Below are 7,536 nucleotides of genomic sequence, written 5' to 3'. Positions count from 1 at the left end.
TTCCCACAGTGAATGGTTCAGATACACCACCACCACAGTGGAAGAAGTTGCTCTTACAAAAGCAAAGGCCTAAAACCTAAAGATTTGGTATCACGGGACTTTGAATTTCCAGTTAGATTCAGAAGAGATGAACTTCGTTATGGCTTTGGTTATTCTTTTAAAAAAAAAAAAAAATAAGAAAAAAAAAGGCTAAAAACCTTCATTTACTGGGACAACAGAAAGTAGAAAGAAAAATTACTTCTCTCACTTGTTGATTTTTCCAGGCTGAGCAGGGAAAGTGGATAATTCAGGGTGGTTAAAAGTTGATTTACATATAATTACCATGAACAACTCTGTTCTCAGTGGCAGAAGGTTGTTATCTGGCATATATGAAATGAAATTCAATTCCCTGATCTGTCTAACTTATTTTATACCAAAAGATCGTGCTCTATATTTAAACACTTTCAAAAGAATCATTGCATAATTTAGATTGGAAGGGGCCTCTTGTAGGTCATTTGGTCAAGCCTGTTCTTCAGACCATGACCAACTTCAAATGTAGATCTTTCAATGAAGTTAGAGAGTGGCCAAAACCTTGTCCAGTTGAGTTGTGAAAATTCCTAAGGGTGGAGACCCAACAGCTTATATATATATATATATGTATATACATGTATATATATATACATGTATATATATGCACACACACACAATTATATTTATATAATGTATATAATATATATATATGATAACATATATTAAAAATGTGAGGTGTTACCACTACAACATGCAGCAAACTGCTCCCAGGAGTGTGGCTAACTGACAATGGAAAAGTCTCTCTTTGATGGCACAGTCTGGTGTCATCCAGACACCCACAGGAAGGGTTTGATCTGTCCAGGAGATCTCTTGCATAGAAGTTCTAATAGGGAAGCTCATCTTGGATAGACAAGTAGTTAATTTTAATACCTTTTTTTTGTATAGGTATTGGGTGTAGGTCACCAGTTCCTGCAAGGGAGTTTGCTGACTCCTGTTTTCCTGTAAGGTCCATTCATTATCATGGTTTCTTTGTTCTGTAGTTTCTTAGTTTCCTACTAATTACAAAATTACAATTTACTTTGTTTTTCTCCTCATCATCAAGGAGGTTTTGGTGGAGCTCACCAGGGATTGCTCGGTGACCCAGGAAATACCCATTTTTGTCAGCAGGGTTACCATGTCACTTTTGCGGTGGCTCCCTTGCCATCACTGTGGTTTTTGGCTGGACTTTCCCTGGTTTATTACTCTACTTTTAGTGAAGTTGCTGAGGCACAATGTGTCCCACAGGGCTGGTTACTGATGAAGAACCAACATTACAGTCTTGCCAGGAACAGGTACGTTCATAAGAAGAATTTTTTTTAAGTGAGAGAGCACTTTATGTTTGTTTTTATTTCAGTTTGTTTGTTTGTTTTTATTCAGTTTCCTATTTTAATGATCCGGGAAAAAGGAAAAAAGAAAAAAAAAAAAAAAAAACAACGAAAAGATCCAAGATTGTTTAGTTTATGGAATTTGCAGGTAAGCCACGTCTTGTCTTTTCCTGCAGAACATTGCTACTGAGCTCCAGAGTAGTTGGAATTCAAAAAGAGTTTTGCAAATGATATCATTTTCCGAGGCTTTTTCAAACACCAGAAATCAATTGAACAGAATCATTAGTGTATTCTGAGCACATTAGTTTAGAAAGCTTAGTGACTACAGGTGGGTTATGAATACATCTGAAGCAAATAGTCTTGTTTATTTTTTTTTAGTCCTGAGATTATTCATGAGAAATCCTATATTTGCTCATCACTTTTACTCATAGAAAAAGAACATAGACAAAGAACATGCTATTTATTTGTAGTAGAAAAAAATGTAACCTAAGAGAATGTCCTTTATTTGCAAGTTTGAGAGTAAATTGAGAGTAAAGACTATGCTGAAGCAGAAGTATTGAGTATTGACCCATCCCTGAAAATATGGAAGATATTTCTAAGTGAATATAAGATAAGTAATAATGGCGGTCATGTTGTCAAATTAAAGTTTTAAAGCACTTACTTTCCTATATCGGCTTTATATTACCAGTTTTATATCTTAAGGCTGAAGAGGATATAAAAATGGTAAAGAATCTATGCATCTTTGTTTTCCCTTCCTTGAGTCTCCATGGGTTATGCTAGGACCTGTCAGATAATCTATCTGTATTAACTGTTGGAAAGGAAAATAGGCAAACTCAAACTATGGCACATGACATGTAACACACATATGCTTGATGAATTGAAGTCTTCATATTGTATTTTGGGCTGGCAGTTTATATACACATTTTGTTGCTTATATATGACAGCAATAAACCCTGTGAATTGAAATAAATTCAAATTAATGTTTTCCAATTGTTTTTGCCACAATTGGAGTGTCACACTGATTCAAAACCATCCAGTTCTAACATGGATAAATATCTATATAATATTGAATGTGCATGGGTGTATTAGCACCGTAGGTGGACGAAAAATGACAACAAAAGCCATTGGTCAATACCTAAATTAATTTTTAAAAAATCTGCTCTATTTTCATTTATCCTTTTTTTTTTTTTTTTTTTTTTTTTTCTGTCAAAATCCTTAATGTTGTCTTTCAGGGATACTCACACAGAATAAGCCCTGAATATGTAGACCAAAGAAATGACTTCCTAAGAGATTTTCCTAAGAAAAATATCTTGGATTTTCTCTTTCCTTTACATATTTCTGAATACACCTTTGGGATTCTTCCAGACCAAGATGTCTGTGAAGTTGCTCTATAGTGACTGGCAGTAAGGTCTTCCAAGGGTTTTCTGAGAACAGCTTGTTTCTTGAAGCATTTGTAGAGATTAGTGTTATAAATGTTGATATATTATCAAGATGTTATTCTAGACCAAGAATTAGGGTCTTAAATTAAGCTGAAGTGACCTATATGAAACTGCAGAGAAACAATAATTTCTGCCATCCTGTAAATAGGTATTCTGAAGCACGCTGAAAACATATATCATCAAAAGGATTTTTTAGCAAATACATGTATTCAAAGGAATACCCTTTTTGTCACTTTTTATTTAAATAGATTATTGAAATTCTAATACAGTAAAGAGCTAAGATTTTATGTCTAATACTGTAGTAACTTGATCAATTCACAAAATAAAATAATCTTTTGATAGAAATTCAAACATACAAATTGAGTTAGTACTAAGATACATCAAAATTCTGTAAAAGGTCTAAGTGAGCTTTACACGATGTACACAGAATGACAAGGGTCAATTTAAGAAGAAATTCTGTTGCTAGGAGATGAGAATTGTAAGAGCTCCCAGTAATGTCTACTCATTTTAAGTAGTAAATGGATTAAGAAATTTAAGAAATAGTAACCATAGATTAATAAGAAATAAACCCGGGTAGGTCAATGAGTGATTTTTTTTTTTTTTTGTATTTATGGAAAATTCAATGCAAATGCAAAATGTTTCAATCAAACTCTTTTATGCCTCCTGCAACTGCATGTCTAAATGAACACAGGGTGAACAGCAAATCCATCTTCATGAATTGAATTTGTGTTTGTTTTATATAATACCTGGCATTAACATCTGCAAAAAATATTCTGAAGATGCAAGTACATTTGGTACACTAAATTTGTACAGATCACTTTATTACAGTCTCATATAGAATATAACAAAAATGAACAAAAAGAGGAAGATACCATTGCTAGCCAATTTTACATTCAGAAAGAGCTGAAGTTTAACTACAGAAGTTAGAGATTAATTATTTAATTTGGGTTATTTGTCTACCCAGTACTCAACATTACACAACACCTCAAAAAGACAACTGTAAGGGAAAAGGAATGAGCAATGATAAATCTCTTCACAAAAGTGTTACTTTCTCATACCTTCATAGTAGCTTGTTTCCATCTCACTTCCTTTAAACCCATTCAAAATGGTTTAGATACTTTAGTATCTAATGTGTCTTACTCATATGTTCACATCTACCTTCTCAATACTCGATCTTCTCTCTTGTTCTTCCATTTTTAACTTTAATGCTTATTTTTACTGCTCTGGTCTCCAGCTGGCAAATAGGAAGAGTTCTCCTAAATAAGCCGTTCGCAAACTCTGAGTCTGCAATTTAGAACCTTTGATTCTGTCTATGGAAAAATTTTTGACAGAAAAATTATGTTGAATTAAATATCACTTCATACCAAATCCAGGTGTTTACATTATTGATGTTGCATGAAAGGCAATTACTTTATTATTATTATTATTATTATTATTATTATTATTATTATTATTATTATTATTATTATTTCTTAATATATTTGAGAACAGTTAAAGAACATTTAAAAGTACTTAGGAATAAAAATCAGAATAACTTATTATTCCAGTATTCAGACCTGATTTACTGCACACTACAATCGTGATAGTTATGTTTTTTCAGGCTTCTGAAATTATCTGTATGAGTGATGCTTAATTTTTTTGTTTGCTCTTTCATCCTTTTTTGTTACCTGTTTAGCGCTATAACTCATCTGTATATTAAGCCATGGTGCAATGACAAACTAAGCAAAACACAGGGGAGAATTTATTGTAGTGTTGTCCATATAATGGGGTTTTCTTGTGGCATGTTATCCCATTTTCTAAGTAGACCCCAGAATACGTACAGAGAAAATTAAAGTATTTTGTCTATGCGAAGACAAAATTTGAGTAAATCATGATTTCAATATCAATTTACTCCTATATACAAGTATAACTATATAATTTCATATTGCCAGGCCTTTTGAGATGTTCTTGACTGTTAGTCATTAATCTCATCATATTGCAAAAGGTTATTGAGTTCATGAAGTAAATGACATGCTAGTTTTATCAAACTGCTAATTCCTGCTGTAGTGTTTTTTTAGGTTCTGAAGGTCTCCCATATGCTGCTCTATATCTTATTTCCTTCTAAAACACCATGTAATTTAGTATTCCCCACCCATGTCAAGCACATTTATGTGAGAGCAATCCTTTTCTCTTTTTTCCCTCTGAACTCCTGGTAACAAAATGTTATTCCAAATGATAAAATGTCATTTAGAAGAAGCACAAAAAAATACAATATTTTGAAACAAAATTTAAGACAGAAGGGTTACACCATGGAGAGCGATCATCAGCAACAAAACTGCAAGCATTATATGTTTTCCAATATCTTCACAGAGCTGACACAGTGTCATTACTGGGACGTAACACTGAGGCACTCTGTCTGATATCAGATGTTTCTTACAATTATACAGCTGAATGAGCAGCACACCAGAGCTTAAAGCCAACTTAGTAACAGACATGAAATTAATTCAAACTACCAAAAGAGTCTGAGATTACAAGGAAGATGAGATGTAGGTGCCCTTGAAATACAGACCCACTTCTATCAGAGCATACTGGCTTTTATGATTCTGTCAGACTGTTACTGGCAGAGAAATAATGGTCTCACTTGCACACTACCTATCTTGATATCGTAGTGCTAACTATGGCCTATCTTCCAGCTGTCCTAAATTTTACTCAGGCTCACACATACTTTTTAGTTTTGTTTATTACGATCCAAATGTACTTGGTCTTTACTAATGTTATCCCATTTTGTGGTATTTTCGTAAGAATACATTTCTGATGCTTGGGGATGCTGCTAACTCTGTTGCCTTCTCTGTTGGAATCCCTTCTCCCTGTAGAGCTACCCAGCACATATAATAGTATTTTAATTTCACTTTCCAAACCAGCATAGCATCCAGTGTATAAAGATCAGAGTTGTCACCTTTATATAGAGAAAATTATGCTTTTTTCTCTACCTAGTAATGGCATAAAGACAAAAATTGCCATTTACTTCTCCAGAAGTGTCGAAAAATGAGCCTTGAAAAGATGTGTTTTTACAATTAATTGTGGGCCTAAGGCCAAGGGAGTTAATCAACGGCATGTACACGTGGCATGATCCTAACTGTGATTAGAGGTGGAATTTTTTAAGGCTTCTTGTAAGTCTTCTGACAACTAATATATCAGTTTTTCCAAAATTACTCAGATCTGTATCAATTAGTTATGATGGAATATGCATCACACAGTTCCAGGTGTAGGGAAGGGAAGATTCAGTCCCAGAAAGGATTCAAGGTGCAAAGTTTGTGTTATAATACCAGGATCAGGTAAGGCAGAGAAGATTTAAACTTGGGTCTTCCATTTCCCAGAAGATGGTTCTGTCGGTCATTTTTTTTAGGTATTCAGAAACAGCTCCTACTGGAGTGTTCTATTTTTATGTGGGGAGACCTATAAGAGTCTCTGACCTTGTCATATATTAGTGATCATTTTGAGGAGGATAAGGGGGGAGGGATTTTTGGCACAGTGGTGAGGTGAGGGAATTTGTAGCTTATATTTTAGCTTAAGAAGTCTCCAAATTGTTCTCAGCATCCAGAGGCTAGAGGAGAGTTGAAAAATGTGGTGGAAGAAGAGTAAGGGCAATGAACAGGCACTTGCTGGTGCTCACTCTGCTGCAATCGGCACAAGGTACGTGTGCCTTGCTGTGCTAAAACTAGCTGTATAACGTGCATAGTTAGAGGTGCTAGCTAAACATACTCCAGCCTTTCAAATGTCCTCATTCCCATCTAAACAGCTGAACAAAAGGATTGTTGATTTTTCTCCTTGTTTAAAACTCCGTTTTACTTCTAAAATGGTAAGGTGAATTGTTCCCCCACACGTACACACTACACCAGACAATATCAGTAACCTTTGTAAATTCCTCCCTTTTTGAATGCTGAGATTTACTCTCTACCTTCATCATAGATACAGAGATTCACCATGGCCAAGGTAGTGTCATTTTCCCTTAGGCAAGCTTTACTACAGAGGTTGAGGATACTTCTTACTTTTCTGATCTTGCCACTGATTCCTGCAATGATGGCTTTTATTAATATTTATGTCCTGTCCAGTGAGACAACTTGTTTTTTAGGAAAGATGGTTGTGGTGAATAATGATTATTCATCTGTGCAGTAATTCACATCCCTTGTCTATGAAGTTCAAGTGAAGAATTGAAGGTTGAGCAGCAGAGGCGGTGTTAGCCTGAGGGAGTTTATTGACATAAAAGATACAGACAGTTCCCATTTAAAAGCAAACTTATCCCCATGATATCTAATTTTACTAATATGTCTGAGGTCAGATCAGATGTATTACGTCAGTTTGCATTTACAGACTTCTTCTGACAGCTTCAAGTGAATTCCCAGGTGAGAGAACCATAGGTTATATATGCAAAAATGGAAAAGCTCTGAAGCAAATGATTAATAATTTACACAACAGTTAATTTTGGTTTGGTTTTGCCTTTTCAAATAAGCATTTTGTTTCCCATATTACTTGTTGTTCCTGACATATTTCCTGCATTGTTAAATTTGAGAATTGTTCTTATTAGTGTGTAAAACCATGTAGTTACGTAGTAGATTTAAAAAGAAACAGGTGCTTTTGTTTATTAGAATAGTAGATGAAGAGAACTGTATTTACCATTTAGTAATGTGTTATGGTCATAGGAATATAAATAACAATACTATTTACTCTGAAAGCAAACAATCAGA

Source organism: Aythya ferina (assembly GCF_964211825.1).
Source record: "Aythya ferina genome assembly, chromosome: 1".
NCBI classification, from domain to species: Eukaryota; Metazoa; Chordata; class Aves; order Anseriformes; family Anatidae; genus Aythya; species Aythya ferina.
This window is presented reverse-complemented; position numbering follows the sequence as displayed.